We start from the raw sequence: 21,038 nt of genomic DNA on the forward strand, positions 1-21,038 counted from the left end.
AATCAGATCAAAATAACAGTGTGCTGCTGGCTCCTTGTCTCTGTCAACCATGATCTGGTTCAGAATAGTAACATTTACCTCGGCACCTAATTCAGAAATGTGGGAGTCATCATAGAATTACTAAGTCTATATATCTAATTGGTCACTAAGTGCCACTACACCTCCTTAAAAAGTTTCTAATTTGAATCTGTCCCTTTCACCATTCTACTGCATCAGGTCAGGACTTTGTAATTTCTTACTAGGATTATCTTTACTTCTCTAATCTGTTTTCATAGGACACCCCCACTCCAATTTATCTTCACAGCTAGAGTTGCATTTTCACAGTGCAAACCCCATTGCTCCCCCTGTTAAAATTCTGTAGAGGCTGTCCATCACTCTTAGGTTTAGAAGTCTCAGTATGGGCAATGCTTTCCTTGATGATTATCTCCTGGCTGTCCCTCCAGCCCTATCCCTTGCATTATCCACATTCGCGCTCTGTGCCCCAATCTAGAATAATTATTCTCATTCCCTGGGAGGAACCACGCTATTGCTTGCTTCAGTGCATTCCTTGCCTCTTGCCTACCTGGGAAATTCTTACTCATTCCTCATTACTCAGCTCAATTTTTTTTTTTTTTATTTTCTTCATCAGGCTTCCATTCTTCTTTCCATGTCTTCAGATTGGGTTAAATACTAGGCCGTCTGTGCACCCGTGGTACCTTACTTATACCTTATATGTACTACTGTGAGATTTTGCATATGTATTAGGTTGGTACAAAGGTAACTGTGGTTTTTGCCATTTAAAATATATATATATTTTCTCTCTCTCTTGCTCGCTCTCTCTCTCTCTCTCTGTGTGTGTGTGTGTGTGTGTGTGTGTGTGTGTATGAGTGCCTGGATGATTGTGTGCATTGGGGAGAATATTGGCTTTTTATAATTTTTTTGAATTAATATATGAAGAGCAAATGAGCCTTTCCAGCAAACATCTAGCCTTTATAAAACCAATCCTAAGTCTATTTTGTCTCCTTGGACTTTCATTTCACCAAAAGCATCCCTGCCTGACCATTGAGCATGAAATCTCCCAGCATCCTAATAAAACATTTCACTTTGAAAAGGTGACATTTCACATTGGTTCTGAGATTTCTTAGTTGCTTCTAGTTTTTCCTAAATTCATCTGGAATTTCCAGTTATTTATTTATTTAGAATTTCAAAACTGTTTATGGATTTAGAAAATACTTCCCTGTATAATGACATTGGTTATTTCTATTTGGAATAAAGACACATTGATAGTTATCTTAAAATGGATCTTCCTTTAATATAATTTTATTTACAAAGGATTGGTGGGAAAAAAGCTTGGCTAGGTCTCAAAAGTCTCAAATCATTGTTCTCTCGTAGATTTCTTTATCTAAAAAATGATTTTAAGACAGAATAGTTTGGACCAGATTTTAGAGCTAAATTTATTTTGCTCCAGGTTTCATTTGTTTTGTAGACATTTTTTTATTCACTTCCAAGAGTCCTTCTACAAATTCAGAGAGATACAAACCTCTTCCTTTTTAAAATAATTTTGGGATTTCCTAGCTTCAATATACAAATATACAGGAGTACAAATATGATATTGCACTGTTGGATGAAGCAGATAAAAAGATTGTAACCCTGACCCAAAAAAACCAACCCCAAATTAACAAAGCAGTTCCATAAAAAAGAAACTGCAGTTGCCTTTCTGCTACATCATCCCAGGGACCCCCCCCACTTAGACACTGTAGTGTGGGTTAAAAAGAAAAAAAACTGATTCAATGGCAATGGACTATTTTAATGCAGTGAATGTCTACTAATTTCAGTGAAAGAACTTTGTAGGAGTCAGATAATATCATCTAGTCACTTCAATACAGTTATCTTATTGGATTACCTGATTCTTTTCAACTTTTCTTCTAGATTTTACATGAATTAAGTATTAAAACGTAAATATATCTATCAGCATTTCTTTTAAAGTATTTTCCTCTTGTCATTATTTCAAATTGCCTGTGTTGTTAAGAAGGCCACTAGCCTGTATCTTCTGCAGACTTCCACTGGTGTGCTTTTAATCTACTGACTACTTTCCTTCATTATAAGATATTAATAACATTTTTAAGCATTTGAACATTTAGATGAGATAATAATAACAGCAGCATCAGGATCACTGAAACAAGCATTGGTTTCAAAATGACACTGTGATTTAACATTGTTGGGGAAAATGCCTTACAAGAATGAATGATGGCAGGATTAAATATCCAATTAATTAGTGGTTTTCTGGAAACTGGGTGAGATGAGATAAACATTGTGAATGTGGTAGAGGTTGGAGAATGGATTTAGGGAAATGAACTCTGGTGAACCAACTTATATGAAATAATTCTAGCAAAATTGAGTCAAACGTATGGAAAAACTCAGTGCATGGAACAGAGCCATTGGAATAGCTTTTGTGGACGTAATTGCTCATGACCTGGTATTTGAATATATTGGATAAAGAGAGATTAAAAAAAAGAAGATGTTCAGGAGGGTGGAGCCATATAAGCAAAGGGTAACATTGGGAAAAGCAGTTAGATTCACAGAAGTTGTAATTATTCACAGGTCTTATGTTAAATAGGGTGGTGTCAGATAATATGAGGTCTGTAATATACTCAGAGAAATCTGGACTTCAAGTAACAGGTAATGATAAGTCTCTGGAGATCATTAAGTAGGATAATAATATGAGTAAATGGCTGCCGTATGGATGTTGTATTAGTTGTGTATTGTTGTGTAACAAATTTAGCAGATTAGAACAACATACATTTATTATATCACAGTTTCTGAAGGTTCTAGCTCAGATTATTTCACAAGGCTATAGTCAAGCTACAGGCTGTAGTCAGCCAGGGCTGTAGGCTTGCTAGGAAAAATCCACTTCTAAGCTAAGTCATGTATTTGTGGACAGGCCTTAGTTTCTCACTGGCTGTTGTTGGCCAGAGGCCTCCATTCCTTGCCACTTAGATGTCTACATAGACTGCCTGAAAGTTTTTCCAGTATGGCAACTGGTTTTCACCAGAGCCAGTCATCCAAGAGTGAGTGATCTTATAGAAGGAAGGAGAGAGCAAAAAACCAAGATGGAAGCTGAAGTCTTTTCACAATGCAAAAGTGGAAGTTATATACCTCACTTCTCCCATATTTTGCTGGTCACAAGACCAACTCATAATATGTGGAAGAGAACTATACAAGGGTGTGAATGCCAGTTGAAGATCATTAGGGGCCAACTTACACACTGGCTACCACAGTGGTAAAGTTGAAAGGCCAGCCGAGAGGCTGATATAATTGACAGTGAGAACATGATGAAAGCATGGGAACAAAGATGGACATAAAAGGACAAGTCCATAAGAAATGTAGAAGAAAAAAATTATTCAATAATAGCAAATTTGATAAAATTAGGATAGCAAAGGCTAAAAGATGACTTCCAGATTTTGACTTTGGACAACTATAAGTGATCTGCTCTTGCCACAAAAAACAAACCAAAAAACAGGGAACTCAAGGAAACTTTTGGGGGTGATGGATACATTTATTACCTTCATTGTGGTGATGGTAATACAAATGTATGCATATATCCAAACTCATCAATTTGTGTATATTAAGTATACACATTAAATATATGTATTTTTTGGTATACCAATTATACTTCAATAAAGCTGGGAGAAAAAAAGAGTGATCTGGCTGCCAATTGATTGGATGGTATAGAAGTGATAGTTTAAAATGTGAAGATGGCTTTATCTGTAAACCTGTCGAGTTTGAGGTGGCATTCATCTATCCAAGTGAATATGCCCTATATTACATAGACAAGCATTCAGAAAATACTATGATGGAACATGAGAGAGACATAGGCAAAAGGAGGTCAAAATGTCTATATTAATGGAAGATGGTGAAGTGAATCTGGTCAGTCAGAAGCAGGGAAGACCAGAAAGAAGTGCTATGGGTAGTGCACATTATTTGCATAATAGATGTTTAATAAGATTTTCAGTTTCCTGTCTTTCAATAAAAGTTTGTTTCCTTCTTCCTTTTTCCCTTCTTTTTATCCTTCCTTCCTTTTCTTCCTTTCTCTTTCTCTCTCACCCTTTCCTTCTCTTTTTCCCCTCCCCTCCTTCTCTCTATTCTTCTTTCTACTCTTCTTCCCTGTTGTCCTTTCTCCTCCTCTTTCTTTCTGTTAAATCATATTTACTGTTTTTTTTCCTGCCAAGAATAATCCCAGTAGTTCAGACCCAGATTAGGAAGATCCCATAACAGTTCAATGATACACTGCTTGCAGTGATATATTGCAGTGTATCATTGAACACTGCTCATTTTAATAGATTGTTTATATTAAGCCCCAAAGCTAAAACACAGAATGTCTGTTAAAGAAAATAGTGTAAGAAAAAAGAATTCCAAGACAGCATTAGGAAAGAAACACAGAAATTCAAGTAACTGTTTCATAATACCAAGCATTTTATCTTTAATGTGATAAAAATCTGGCAAAATAAGTCATCTATAAATGTGTGGGAAATTTTTATAAATCCATTTACAAGATCCATGTAGTATATGCATCCTCATCATATCTAAATGGAGAAAAGGTCTATTATTTATGCCCCTCCCATATGCACATTTTATCGAAAGTACAAAAAAAGTAGGAAAAACAATGGAAGTTTTCTTTTACACTTTATTTTTAGGTGAGAAAACCCTTTTTTCACATTGGCTAATGAGATCAAATATGCCTCACAGGTTACACATTCCAGATGATCCTTAAAATATAAAATGCTATTAATTCATGAAATAATGGAGAGTCCCATTTTGAATCTCCAACTTTTTGAATTTTAAAAGTTTAAAGATTGTGAGTTAGCTTGAGATCTGTCACTCCACATAACATCACTCTAAACTGGTAGTCCCACTACATGTTTTTTTCTTGTTTGCTTTGTTTTGTTTATTTATGACACATGAGTGAGCTGAGATTGGTTTTTACATTTGTGAATGGCTGAAAAACAAAAGAGACAGTGTTTTAAGATATATAAAAATAATATGGAATTTAAATTTCGCTGTCCATAAATAAAGTTTAATTAAAAAAAAAAGGCCATGCTCACTCACTGTGTATTTTCTATGGCTGTTTTCCCAGTGCAATAGTAGAGTCAGTCATTGCCATGGAGACCATATATGGTGCTCTCATCACTGCACTGCTGCTTGGTGTACTATAAATTGTAGTGATACAGTTTTAATTCAACAGGGTTTCAGGTGCCACACATATTGCCATACTGCAACATCAAAACAATTTTTTAAAGCATTTAAATTCTTTAGCCACCATGGCAAAAGAAAAAAAAAAAGAGAAAGGTGGACTTTGAACATCATGCTTTTAATGCACAGTGAAGTGCGGACTATTATTTTAAAATCTAATTAGATGGCAAAACATTGTGGCTTATAGCAGTGACACAGTAGCTGTGCTAAAAGAACACTGTGTACATGGGCATTACAAGACTAAGCATTCATCACAATACTCACAAGTTACAAGAGAGCAGCAGTAAGAAAAATTAGGAAATTTAAAATGAAATATCTCCTCAAACAAGAATTTCTTCACACATATAAAACATGAAAATGAGTTTCCAGCCAAAGTAATTTTTTGAGCAGCTCAATTATTAGACAAGTACAGAATAAGTAATTGTAGATTGGCAGCAATTATATTTTGATGTTTTAAATTAAGATGTCATTTCTTCTCTGCTGGATTTTATTGTTTGTGTTGAAAAGTCAAATTTTTTTTACTGTTCCTTTGCAGGTGATGGCTTTTTCTCTCACCTACTTTAATAATTTCTTGTTGTCCTTCATTCTTAAGTTTTAACATGATGTTACTAGGTGTGATTTTCTTTGTAATTATTCTTCTTAGAGTTAGTAGACCTTCTTATATCTGTCTGGTAATTTTTTACCCAGTTTTTCTTGAAATATGACTTCTACTCCTTTACTGCTTTTCTCCTCCTTAGACTCTAGCTGCATATATTCAGGCCTTTTATCCATGACTTAATGCCTCTTATGTTCTTTTATATCTGTCTCATCCTTTTTTCCTTTAGTGCTTCATTCTGGATTTTCTTATTTCTATTGCTGTGACTAATTGGCTGTTATATCCATATATAGGTTCTTAATTTTAGTTGTATTTTTTGTTTTACAATTTCTATTTTTTAACCTTATTATGATTTTATAATCTATGATGGAATTCTCCATCTTTCTATCTTATTATATATTTTATATCTACTAATAAAAGTATCATTGGCCTCCATTCTCCTTGATGTGAATTGTGAATGTCTCTCTTTTTTTTTGTTTTTTTGAGATGGAGTCTTGCTCTGTTGCCCAGGCTGGAGTGCAGTGGCACGATCTCAGCTCACTACAACCTCCACCTGCTGAGTTGAAGTGATTCTCCTGCCTTAGCCTCCCGAATAGCTTGGATTGCAGGTACACGCCACTACGCCTGGCTAATTTTTGAATTTTGAGTGGAGACAGGGTTTCACCGTGTTGGTCAGGCTGGTCTCAAACTCCTGACCTTGTGATCCACCCGCCTCAGCCTCTAAAAGTGCTAGGATTACAGGTGTGAGCCACCGTGCACAGCCGTGAATGTCTTAAGAAGAAAATGTATTAGTAGATGTTAGGAAATTTCCCTATGAATTTCCATTTTTCTTAGTAAATAGGCTTCTCAAATCCCTATTACCTTGGTTACTTTCCAATGCTCTCAAGTAGTGCATTCTCTCTATCTCTTTCTCTCCCTCTGTGTGTGTGTGTTTTGCCCAGCTTTTATACCTCAACTCAGGAAGATAAAAAATTTGGAATAAACTAAATCAGAAAACCAGCCCTATTCCTGCTCCATAGCTAGTGTTCAACGAACATTTTTGAATGAGGTAAGTGATGCACTCAATTCTGAGTTTGTGCTAAGTATGGAAGTCCTCACTCTCGAAGTTGTATAATTGTCAATCCCTGCACTTGTATAATCCTGGGAGTGAGTGTCTCCTTAAATTTTGTGCACTAAACTGCCTTACTCATCTTACTTTAAGCCCTACGTATGAAGTGTGCAGAACAAATTTACTCTTATGATTCATGGTAACAGTCATAGAAAGATAATGTAATTTCCCTAAAGTCACATTGAAACCTAGAAGACTAACAGAAAAAGGAAAATAGTGTTGGTAATTATGGGTAGGATGCACTATCTTTTGGGTCAAAAATATAGTTTCCAGCAGGATAGTATCAGATAACCATGTGTAATGCTAGTAAAACTCAGATCAAAGCCCTGTGAGTACTTTAGAGCAGTGACAGTAAAAGTAAATTTCACAAGATCAGTCCTCATGTATCCAGCACACTCCATGACCTGAAAGAAAATGTTTTGTTTGTTTTTGGGTGGTACATATTGACTTTATTGCTTGCTGTTGTTGTTAACCTCTACCACACCCATCAGGCTTGAACTTAAATTAATGGATGACACTTAAATTCTGTCCTTAGCTTAACAAGCCTTAGTTATGAAATCAAACTATTATTGTGTACTCTTTTTTCTTTTTCTCAAGCTCAGCAGATGCCATGCTAATCTCTACAAAAGTGGTAATAAAGACATTTGCAGTCAGCATGTACAGGAAAAGTATAAGAGATTCTCTCTACCAGAGTGCGATGTTCCTGTTTAAGAATACAGAATGGGCCGGGCGCGGTGGCTCACGCTTGTAATCCCAGCACTTTGGGAGGCCGAGGCGGGCGGATCACAAGGTCAGGAGATCGAGACTACAGTGAAACCCCGTCTCTACTAAAAATACAAAAAATATGCCGGGCGTGGTGGCGGGCGCCTCTAGTCCCAGCTATTCGGAGGCTGAGGCAGGAGAATGGCGTGAACCCGGGAGACGGAGCTTGCAGTGAGCCGAGATTGCGCCACTGCACTCCAACCTGGGCGAGAGAGCGAGACTCCATCTCAAAAAAAAAAAAAAAAAAAAAGAAAAAAAGAATACAGAATGATTTACAGGTGTTAATGGACATGCATTATTGTTGAAACGCTGCTCAATTAAGGCATCTGTGGAGCTACAGAAAGGTCTGTGTTGCAAATGAGTGCACCTGTTTGCAACCTGCTAAAAGATGTATTAAGGATAAGATGCAGTTACCCAAAAATAGTCCTAAAAGCAGGAATTAGAAAGATTTATCTCTTTCTAGCGTTCTTTTTTCTGTATTCAGTGTCTTCCTCAGGTGTGAACTAAAAACTTCATTTTGGATCGGTCATATCATGTAGGAACTAAGGTTGAGTTTAAAGTGCTGTCTCTTAAGTGAAGGTCGGTGGTTTACCCATTATAGCACCCAACCCCAAATACTTCTAGCAATTAATTATATCTATATCTGTTTTTATAGAGTAAAAGAATAAAGAAGTGACAGTCAGCAGTTTTAAGTAATACAAGTTAAAGGTGTTCTATCATTTAAAATGATATATCATTTTGGAAAGAAAATGTAAAAGCTGGTACGTGCAATCTAAAATTAAATACAGATTTTGAATTTCAGGCTGTGAAGCTAAAAAGATCAAAGGAAAGTCTTTACAGTACTTTGGAATTTGGTATAATACTTCCCGGGAGGTCATTTACTCCCATAATTTAGTCTGACTTATTTTGGCTTCAGGTCCATTAAAAATGTGCAGCAAAAAAGGAGGCGTCTTTTTACTTTAATTTTTAACAGCAACTTGTCAGTGAAAAAGAAAGGTGTCTGAAAGAGGATCATCTATCATAGTCCTAATAGCTTTCAAATCTTGTGACTTTTTGAGTCTGCTTGAGAGAGAAACTTATCTTGAAATGTCTATATTTTAACTCCTTCCACTGTTCTATGGAGGAGTATTACATTAGATCTTAAGCATTACTCAAATACCGTTACCCATCCTATGACATTCGGGGTTGTTACCCCTTAGCTAAGGAAACTTTACAGGTCAAGATTTTACTCCCTTTTCTTGTTCTTTTTAAATGATTGAGTCCTACCAATGTGAATTCAGCTGATGGGTGGATAGTTGAATACATCAAACAAAGAACCAAGTAAATAATTTCTATTTCTTCCTCTTTTCTTTTGTTCCTCTTTTGTTTCTTGTCTCTCTTTTTCTCCTTTCTCCCCCACTTCCTCCCTTCCTGTTTTCCTTCTCTCCTCCCCTCCCTTTCCCTCCCTCTACCTTGCCCTTTCCCTCACTCCCTCGCTCTCACACACATCAGGAAGAATAAACAGTGTGTTTATTTTATTTTTATTATTATTTTTTTTAATCAGAGGCTGTACTCTGTAAGGGCTAAAATACTAGGCTGGGAGTCAAAAAAGGGAAGAATCCTGTATTCTATCTCCCTATGCCTGTTTCATTCTGTAAGTTACTTCACTTCTCTAGTCTTCAGTTTTCCTTATTTGGAAATAAGGAGGTTGCACTTGATGAGATTTGAGGTCTCTTCTAGGCTTGAACCTGTCCTGAGCATGCTCCTTTGGAATGTTAGTAATTACTGTTTTACAATGACAAATTCTACAGAGAGATGCTCATCTTCTCTTAATTTTGGTCCAGAAAACTGGCAAAGGATTACTTTAATTCTACCAATACAGTTCAACTAATCTTACTAAATAAGTTTTCATAAGAGCAGACTTCCACCCACTCTTAAGAGGGTAAGTAGATAGCAGCTCATGATGGCTGGCTGTCTAGAGTCCTCTGCTGGGAAGGGTTGTGAAGCTGGGTCCAGAGAGTGCTGTGAATTCTGGGCAATGTCTTTCATCAGTGAGGACAAGGTAGGTGGGATGTACTTACCATTGGTTTGTCATACCTGAACTTCCTCATTGTCAAAATTGTGTAAAAATGCACTAATTGGTAGACCTTGGCAAAAATCAAGCTTGAATGGAATAAAACATAAAGCATAACAAGGCTTTTATAAGTATTTTGATATAGAGATGGCAAAGTTGCAGTCCTTACAAATTTACAAATTTCTAATATATGTCAGTTCCGAAATTATTATTACTTTAAGACATGCTTGAAGTAATTCTTATGGTCTTCCTGAACACATTCACAAAATGGAGGAGTGTTTTATTAAATAATGTAGGAGCTTCAGGGCATTTATTCTTCTTTGTACCACATTTTAGGGAGCCTCCTACTAACCTACCTACTGAAATCCTTATACCTTAAACAATTCTACATTAAGATTTGGTTTAGTATCAAAAGGCCATTTCTTGGACCAGTGTTTGACTCAAATAAAATACATCTGGAATACTTGCAATATAAACTAGTCACCTATGTGCGTCTTGACTCTTGCTGCTGAAAGGTTCATGCAGGCCAGCCTCTATTGTATTATAATCTAAAGAAAGTGAACATTAAGAATTATGGAATTTATATTCTTGTTCTAGTGGTAAAAATATGGTAGGAATTTTTAGATATTTTCTATTTCTATTCTCCAAACCACCTGGAGATTTGGATAACAGACAGTTCTCAGAAACACATTCAAAAGACTTTAAAATATGTATCAATCCATTTAGTAACGTGATATAATCTATTGTATTGTGCAGATAATTATAGCCAACTGTTATGAAGCAATACAAGTCAAGTAATCTCTTGAGATTTTTGCATTTTTGCTTATTTTGGAAGGTCTTTATTTTAAATCTTCTTATTTCATATAATTTTAAACTGATATAACAATCACAAGAATGGTTCAAGAAACTCCATATACTTTGGATGGTTAATATTATATGTCAACTTGACTGTGCTAAGGGATGCCCAGATACCTGCTAAAACCTTATTTCTGGGTGTGTCTGTGAGGATATTTCTGGAAGAGATGAGTATATGAATCAATAGACTAAGTAAAGATCACCCTCAATAATGTGGTGGGTACCATCCAATCTGTTGAGTGCCTAAATGAACAAAATGGCAGAGGAAGAGCAAATCTGCACTCTCTGCTTGAGCTAGGCCATCCATCTTCTCCTGCCCTTGAACATCAGTGCTCCTGGTTCTTGGCTACCTTTGGACACAGAATGAAACTTACACTATTGACTACCCTTGATCTCAGGCCTTTAGATTTAGACTGGAGGTGCACCATTGGTGTTCCTGGGCCTCTAGCCTGCAGATGGTATATCATAGGACTTTTCAGCCTCCATAATCATGTGAGCCAATATTTCATAATAAATCGCTTTGTTTATATCTCTATATATCATATTAGTTCTGTTTCTCTGGAGACCCCAAAACTATACCCTTTTCTTATTTGCCAGTTTTTTAGTTCTCCTTCTCTTTTCTTTCTCTCTCCCTCCCTCTCTTTCTCTCCACTTTTTTCCTGAGCAAATTGAATATTAGTTAAAGCTACCATGTCCCCCTTTCTGAATACTTCATTGCATATTTTATAAGAACAAAGATATTCTTTTACATAACCATAATATAATGACCAAAATCAGCAAATTTAACATTGATGTAATTATATAATCTATAGTCCAAATTTAAATTAAATGTACTTTGTAGCTAATTTGTATTTTGCTGGGAAAGGTTGAGAGGATACAAGAGAGGAATGAGAAAATTGCTAGAACATGTCCTTGAATAAGCAAGAAGAGATGCTGATTAGACACATATCATGGGGTTGACCTTAGTTTTCAGACTAGGCAAGATATGCAGGCACAGATGAAAATTGAGTTGATTCATTTTTTGATGGGGATTTGGATGGTTCTCCTTTATTACCTGTGTCCACTTAGGGAACTAAAAAGCTGAAATTGAAGAAGGAGGAGGAATAATTATAGGTTTAAGGAGGAAGAGGAAAGTATTAGTTATCTATTAGAGTAGGACAACGAATTGATTAGGAGAATGTGTTATGACTGCAGGTAGCATTAAGGGTACAGTTAACTGGGCGTGGTGGCGCACGCCTGTAGTCCTAGCTAGTCAGAAGGCTGAGGTGGGAGGATCACTTAAGCCTGGGAGGTCGAGGCCACAGTGAGCTGTGGTTATGCCACTCTACTCCAGCCTGGGCAAGAGAGAGAGACCCTGTCTCAAAAAAGGGTTACACTTGAAGTTAATTGTCAAAAAATGCTTACCATGATGGTATTTATTTTTTCAACCACATTTGGCTGTACGGGTGCAGGTACAGGGTAAGGGGATATTTTATTTGGCCAGGGATGAACTTTTGACATGTTTGTACAATGAAGGAAGAGAGGGCAAGGAGGTTGAATGCGTATGCAAGTGAGTAATTATGAAAATTGACCATGGATTTAAACTGGAAAAGGAGGAGAGGTGGGAATCTCAGGGAATAAGACACAGTGAGGAAGGTTGCAGTTACTGTGATGACAAAGTCTAGAATTTATTCTAGGAAGTAAGGAAAAGTAGATTACAAGACCACTGGAAAGAAAGATATCATGGGACATGGAATTCTGAATTCTGGAATGATCAAGATATGTGATCGTTGAAATCACTGCAGGAATAGTGTAAGAAAGTGCCAGAGAAAAACTGGCCAGAAAATCTTCCAGTAATGATGCACGACACAAAGCAACAAGGACTGGTAGTAAGTGGTATAGTCTCATAGGAGATTCAAAATTTGGGCTTTTTAGAGAGGAGAGATTGGTCAGAAAGAAATAATAAAGATCATGGAAAGCACTTACTATACCTTCAGGCTTGAAGGTATGAGAGAGGTGGGGAGAAAACATGAAAGGGCCGGCACGGGGCGGGGGGTGAAAAGAGTCCTCTACAGAGTGCCTTCTGTGAAGCTTTAAAGGAAAGGGCTCTGTACTGCACAGGAGTGCCACATCTAAGGAGGCTTCATCATAGTGTGGAATTCACTGGACGCTTTGTATATTTAGTCTGGCAATTTTCCATCAGCTGGAAGTAAACTGTCTTAAGGAGAAGCACTATTTTCTAACTCACCAAATAGTGCTGTAAGGGCTTAGTAGAAGAAGTTGAGGATAAGAGATTTTGTTGATGATGAACCATAAGTTCCAGAAGGCCCAGAGTAAAAGGACACTAGAAGTCATGGGAAAGTGAGATACGAAGTAAAAGTGTAGAGCCTTTGAAGGCTGGTGACTGCGTATGAGAGATGACCTTCAGAAATTCTGATTCAATTGATTTTGGGTAGGGCCTAGGCATCAGTGTTTTTAAAAAGTTCCCAGTGATTCTGATATGCTTTCAGGGCTGGGTACTATCATTCTAAATACTTTACTTGTATTAAGTTATTTAAACAATTCTTCTAAATACCTTTAAGCACTGTATTAAATTCATAAGTGACACATGCATAATGTTACATATTGTATAGTAAAGATTAAGTGAATCAATCACTTAAGCAAACACACAGTTCTTGTTATCTATCACTGTCATTGTCAATAGTTCAAAATTGACACAGATAATTTTCACTCAATAAGTAGATGCTTCCATGTTCATTCACTGAATAGGTCAAATGAAATCTACATCCAATGTGACCTTGGAGACATGTGATGCCATTTAACATTGTGTACTTTCACAATGTAATTCTTGAGCACAATCATTTAAAAAACAAATACAAATTTGTTTTGTTACTGCTTTTGTTGCTTATTAGAGACCAATCAAAGATAAAATAAATATTTTAGTCTTATTTATTTATTTATTTATTTATTTTGAGACAGACTCTTGCTTTGTCACCCAGGCTGGAGTGCAGTGGCCCGATCTTGGCTCACTGCAACCTCCATCTCCCGAGTTCAAGTGATTCTCCTGCCTCAGCCTCCCAAGTAGCTGGGACTACAAGCCAGTGCTACCACACCTGGCTAATTTTTTGTATTTTTAGTAGAGACGGGGTCTAACTGTGTTAGCCAGAATGGTCTGGATCTCCTGACCTCATGATCCACCCACGTCGGCCTCCCAAAGTGCTGGGATTACAGGTGTGAGCCACCACGCCTGGCCTTTTAGCCTTAATTTTAGATTTAATGGTTGAGTTCCTGTATAGGAGTCTTCGGGAATGAATACCTTTCTACAATCTCTATTTTGGTAACCATTGGCAGTTATACTTAAGCTTTTCAGTTAATTTATGGTGTTAGTGATTCCAAATTCAACCACAGATGTTTTGCTTACTCATGACTTCATAGTTACCCTGTCTGCTGGTAAAGTATCTGTCAATTATAGGGTATGTTGTTAAACAATTTAATTTGGAATTTGAACATGAAATTTGTACTCTGATTGTTATCGATATTGATAAAAGAGCAATTATCTTTTAATCAGGTAGATCTGATTTTAGTTTCCTATAATAATGTAAAACAACAAATGCAAAAGGTTATGCTGTCATTTTATTTTTAAATCTGCAAACTTCTGCACATTTTACTGGAAACTTATCTCAGTTACACTTTAGTGCATCAACAATTATCATGAGACTGAGCATTATCTGTCAGCAATAAACACATTGAAGATTCTGAACTCGTTGCTCACAGGTTTTTTTATAATATTAAGCACGGGATTTAAGAAATCTAAATGTACCACATCAGGAAAATATTATCTTGTACAAATACATAATTTGTATTTGTTCCTATTCAGAAGACATGTTGAAAATGCTCAAGAATCTTGTACAGTGATTTCTTTCAGCCTGCAATATCTAATCCCCCCTTTTGGATTGGTAGAAGTAGTCAAATCACTCCCAAATCTTTAGGAAATGAAAGGCTAGATTGCTAATCACTGCATGCATACTTCACTTTAATATTTCATTCAGCATTGATAGAAGATTATAATGGAAGATATTATGAAAGGGCACCACTGCAATTGTACTCAGTGGGCCATGTGTAATATTTGAAAGTACATCATCTCTGTGGGTACTTTGCAAGTTGCAGTTGTTAGATGAAGAATAAATGTTAAACTAGATTCTCCTAGTCATCCAATCAAAAACATCTATTATGTGCCCTGTATGTGCAAAGAACTGTATTAAGTGCACAGTTTTGTCTCTGTCATTATTCTTAAACTATGTTCCTGGTGTGTGTGTTAAGCAGCGCTGAATGGGTCTTGCCACGGAAATAAAATAAAAATAAAATACAGGCAATGTTTCCCAGTTTCTAGAAAATAATTAAGTTAGTGCTTAGAATTTTGTCACTTTTATTTTTTTCCAGCTTATTTTTCTTAAATGTTTAATGCCTGATACTGGTTGATTACACTTGTAGCATATTTTCAATAATTTCAAAATTATGATTTATTTGGGTATAATACATTTTTATGTTGTTCTGAAAACAACATCATAATCACCAAGTGTCCTTTCTGTCATGCAAACAAGTTTGAACACCAATGTAACTTAAGACTCCTTGGAAACTATAATAATTAATTCATCCAGGCTGTTAAAAATCAGTACTTCAGACAGTTGCCTAATATATAAATATCTAAAATGTAATCATGTACTTTGAAATAGTTAATGCAGTATTTTGTAAGTTAAAGAGTAGAAATGGGTTACATCTCCGGAGGGTTTGGTTTATTTTGTATTTACTTACATGATTTTCTAGAGAATGAAGTTAAGTCATGTCTATTATTTGTTAATGCCAACCATTTCCTACATCAGACCATCTGTAAATTTAGACCTCACAGACAATGTAATAAACCTGTTTTATTTTTGTCAAACAGCATTAGCTTAGAATTTAATAATAGCAAACACTTACTGAACACATACTTTGTGTCAAGTACTGTATTCTATGTGTACTGACTCCTTTAAACCTCTCAATCATCCTATGAAGAAGCAATCTGTATTACCACCTTTATTCACATGGGGAAATTGACTCATAAAGGTGATGTAAATGCAACCTAGTTTAGACAGTTAATACGTGAGAAAGTGGAGATTGGAACGCAGTTCGTTTGGCTACCGACTCTGCGTTCTTGACAGTTAAGGTATACTAACACCATTTCTTAAAAAATTCAAGAGTATTGTATTATTTAGTATGCCATTGGTTGCAAGTATCAGCCTAACTGAAACTGGTAGAAACAATAAAAAGAATGTACTGGCTCACATAATTAAAAAGACTGGAAATAGTGCTTGCTTCAGGGAAGGCTTGATTTGTTGGTTCAATGATGTCACCAAGAACCCAATTTCCTTCAGTCTCAATGCTCTGTTTTCCCTAGATGGATGCCAGCAACATCAGAGGAAAATGCTTCCTTATTCACAATCCACAAGAGAAAGACTGTCTTGATCTCAGTATTTTTTGTGAAAGTTTTGAGAAGTGCTCTGAATGAACCAGTTTAAGTTGATGTGTGCCCCTGAATCAATCGCTGTGGTCAACGAGATGCAATACTCTTGTTGGCTTAGGCTATATCACATGTGCTTCCCTGAAACTGCAGAATCCCCAAATGGGTATCTGATTGAAAGAGAAATTGGATACTCTGAAGGCATCCTACAAGTGTAAACAGAATATGGTACTTCTACATTCAAATGTTTGTGTTAAGACAGTCATTTCCTAAGTATATATAAATAATATATAATCTTATATTCTCTCTCTCTTTCTCTCTGGTACCTTTTCGTGATAGTTAATTCTTGAACTGAGCCAAATGCTATACAAAATGACATTTTAGGGGAAAGAAGCGAAGTTAGGAGCATCTACACTGAGGCTGCCATATAAGTAGTAATGACCATTGGAACCAAGATTTACCCAGCATATTTGATTGTGTGGACATTTGGAGCACTGAGTAAAGTGGAGAAAATAAGATTCTATTTAAAATTATTGTTAAAATTTCACAAATTGATGTTGTTATCTATAGTTTTATGAATGATTTTTTCTTAGGTAACAGTTTTGCTTTTTTTAATACTCTTTTAGGAAATAAACACTTCTCTGAGATACAGAGTTCGCAAAGACTGTAGTCTGACAAATTTCAATGCCAAGGTCATATTGGCAGCTTGTAACATGGAGGAATGAAATTCTTGTCCGAAGGAAGTATACATGCTTCACATTCTTCTATGCTAAATAAATAAATAAATAAATAAATAAATAAATAAATAAAAAAGATGAAGAAAACCCACCTCTGAATTCTCATGTCAAGGCTAAACCATTTACAAAGTACAGTAGTAAACATGCAAATGGAAGTGAGAAAAAAAGTAAGCGACTTCTTTGGTAATGCTGCAGTTCACAGCATCCTAAACTGAAATTGTCATTCACTCATCTCAATGTTATGGTATCTGACATAGACAGTCTTGTTGAACCTAAAAATTGTAAAAGAGAAAATGGCCTTCCTATAATTATGTAGAAAGACTAAACTTAGGGAAGTTTTAAACTTACAGGAAAACTGCAAAGATGGTACAGAGAGTTCTCATACACTTTATACCCAGTTTCCCAAATCATTAACGTCTTATATGACCATGGTACATTTGTGATGCTTAATAAACTAATATTGACATTTTTTACTAACTGAAGTGCATATTTTATACAGATTTCCTTAGTTTTTTTTAAAATAAACATATATTTAGAATAGTTCAATATATACATAATGTGAAATAGTACAGCAAGTTCCCATATACCCCACAGTGAGTTTTTTCTGTTATTGAACTCCTACATTAGTATGGTACATTTGTCACAACTAATGAACCAATACTGATGCAATGTTATGAACTGAAGTCCGTACTTTATTCCAATGTCCTCAGTTATGCCTAATGTCCTTTTTCTGTTCTAGTGTCCCTACCAGGATTCAACATTACATTCAGTCGTCATGTCTCCTTAGGTTCCACTTGGTTGTGATGGTTCCTCAGACGTTCTTTTTTTTTTAGAGACCCTGACAGTTTTGAGGATTATTGGTCAGGTGTTTTCTAGAATGTCTCTCAGCTGGGATTTTTTAATGTTTTTTCTCATGGTGAGAATGGACCTTTGAGTTTTGGGGAGAAAGACCACAGAGGCAGAGTGCCATTCACATCATATCAAGGATACATGCCATAAATATGACTTATCAGTGTGGATGTGAACTTGATCACATGGCTGGGGTAGCATTTCTCAGGTTTCTCCGCTTTGTGGTTACTCCTTTTCTCTCTTCTTTTTTCATACCATATTTTTTGGAAGAAAGTCACTATGTACAGCCTGCACTTAAGTAGTAGGGAGTCATGATCCACCTTCTTAAGTGTGGAGTATCTATATAAATTATTTGTAATTCTTCTGCATGAGAGATTTGCCTCTTTCTATTTATTTATTTACATTCACATTTAAAAAATACAATTAGTCAAGTAGCATAGCACTTGCACAAAAATATTTATTGGAAATAATGGAACAGATGCCCTAATAGCCCAGAATTTTAGGGTTAAATTTATATTAATTGGAATAGTCTGGTATTCCAGTAAGGCCATGAGACCCACTTAGTCTCTGGATTATGATCAGTCATGTCTTTTCTAAAATCATTTTTTATTTCCTGCTTTTAACACCACATATTAGTGATAATGAACTGTAGAAGCCTATTATCTGATGGATAAAGTAAAAACATTCTTGTATTTATTCTAATTGTTTCTTATTAAATATTTATCAACAACTGCAGCAGCAGTAACAACAATGTGACTACGTTTATTGAATGGGTCAGGCATAATGCTAAGTGTTTGACATATATTACCTAATTTAGTCCTTACTACATCTCTATACGTTACATCTTTTTACACCCATTTTGCAGAATAGGAAAACTTCAGAGAGTTAAATAATGACCAAAGTTAGAAAGTTGGCATATGGCAAAGTTGAAATTAACATTTTCTGATGCAAAATCCTGAGTTATTATCCACTACTCTCTACTGCCTCTACATCACTCATGGTGAAAAAAGTTTTAAGTATTTCTATTCTCTATCTTTCCTCCTGTAGACATTTTCTGATCCAATAATACCTGTGTGAAATACTGTAATAGAAATTTTCCATTGAGTTTTGTTGTATAGGCATTATGGTTTCATTATATGGAACTAACATGGTGCTGGCTATTTTGTTTCTCTGATACTTTCCTTGATGCTCCAAATTTCATTAGCATTTTCTCAAGACTATCCATTAATCCATACACCCAACAAATTGCCATTGATCTCCTATGTATATTATGAGGAGATAAAAGCTGAGAAACATTGATTCTGCCTTCAATAAAACTATGGGTTGAATAGAAATAATATACGTATATATCAATATAGTACAAGGAAAGAAAGTGGTGAAAATTGTGAGACACACAGACCAAGGGGTAAAGAGACCAGGAGAAAGATTAATTTTGAATAAGAATATCAGAGAGGACTTCCTGGGGGAGGTAGCATTTGACTTAAGTTTTGAACAACTGGTAGGAATTGGGAACACGGAAATAGATGTGAGCACAGGGTAACATAGAATCGACCTCTGTGATTCCACTTTCTGCTGATTCTCTTTATATCTTTCAGACACCCTTAGGTGCTCCTCATCTCTGCCTGCCTTTTAAATATACAATTATTGCCTTCTGCCTGCGATTCTTTTCTTTTTGTTCTCTATAATTACCTTGTGCCTTCAGTTACCAATCTCATGCTGAGAACTCTGGACCTTTCTATTCACCTGTCCACAAAATATCTCAACAGACATCTCAAACTCAGTATGTCAAAGATAACTCCTCTTCATTTTCTTAGATGTATAATAATACTTAAAATCATTTACTTTTCATCAAGCATTTCTGAGTTTGAGTGCAGGTTTTATCACATACTACCTGAGAGACTTTTTGGTAATTAACCAGTCCAAGACTCTTAATTTTTTTTTCACACTTAGACAAATACCGGTTGTGCCTACTTTACTTAGATGTCATGAAAATTGAATGAGTTAATATATGGCTAAGCTCTCAATGCTAGCTATTATTATTTTTATTATTCATGCAATTTTGGTAAAAAATAGCACCATCTCCTTGGTCACTAAAGTCCCAAGCTTAACAATCACTACCAATGTAACTCTTTAATATTACCTTCCACCAGTGCTGTAAATTCTGTGTTGAAATGTCTCTCCTTCCTATGTCTTCCTCTCTATACCTACTTTCTACTTTTTTAGTGTAGGTTTTCTATCTCTAATTACAGTAGTTTATAGCTGGTTTTCCTGTATTAGATCATATTTTGCTTTAATTAATACTCTACATTATTTATTGCCAGAATAATATTTCTAATATGCTAATCTGATTTTTCTCCTCTGTTTTAATCAATGGCTGCACATTATTTAGGAATCGAAATCCAAACTTTTTAGCTTAATCTGGGCTTTGTCATAACCTCCCGAATAATCCCTAATAAATTCCCAGCCCCAAACACTGTAGTTTCCCCCAACCCCATTCCCATGTTACTTATTTTTCTTCCCCAAATTCCATGTCTACCTCCCATGTCTTCTTCTTGGAACAAAACTTTGCAAGCAATGTCTTCTATAGCCGTGATGTGATATGGTGAGCATGTCCTCACCTTTTAAAAGTCACTCCTAAAATCGTTTTAAGACAGAGCGAGAAACTTTTGAGTTCCCACTGCAAACTTTCATGCTATTACTCTAATCCCGCAACCTTCCCTTAACGATAATTTATTTATGAGTCTTTCTTTTCTGCCAGACTATACATTGCTTGAAGGCAGGGATCTCACATTTAATTTTGCATTTATTCACACACTTTTTTTTTTTTTTTAAATTTTTTGTATTTTTTTTTTTTTTTTATTATACTTTAGGGTTTTAGGGTACATGTGCACAATGTGCAGGTTTGTTACATGTGTATCCATGTGCCATGTTGATTTCCTGCACCCATTAACTCGTCATTTAGCATTAGGTGTATCTCCTAATGCTGTCCCTCCCCCCTCCCCCCACCCCACAACAGTCCCCGGAGCGTGATGTTCCCCTTCCTGTGTCCATGAGTTCTCATTGTTCAATTCCCACCTATGAGTGAGAACATGCGGTGTTTGTTTTTTTGTCCTTGCGATAGTTTACTGAGAATGATGTTTTCCAGTTTCATCCATGTCCCTACAAAGGACACGAACTCATCATTTTTTATGGCTGCATAGTATTCCATGGTGTATATGTGCCACATTTTCTTAATCCAGTCTATCGTTGTTGGACATTTGGGTTGGTTCCAAGTCTTTGCTATTGTGAATAGTGCCGCAATAAACATACGTGTGCATGTGTCTTTATAGCAGCATGATTTATAGTCCTTTGGGTATATACCCAGTAATGGGATG

This window comes from Symphalangus syndactylus, chromosome 9 (genome assembly GCF_028878055.3).
Source record: "Symphalangus syndactylus isolate Jambi chromosome 9, NHGRI_mSymSyn1-v2.1_pri, whole genome shotgun sequence".
NCBI lineage: Eukaryota > Metazoa > Chordata > Mammalia > Primates > Hylobatidae > Symphalangus > Symphalangus syndactylus.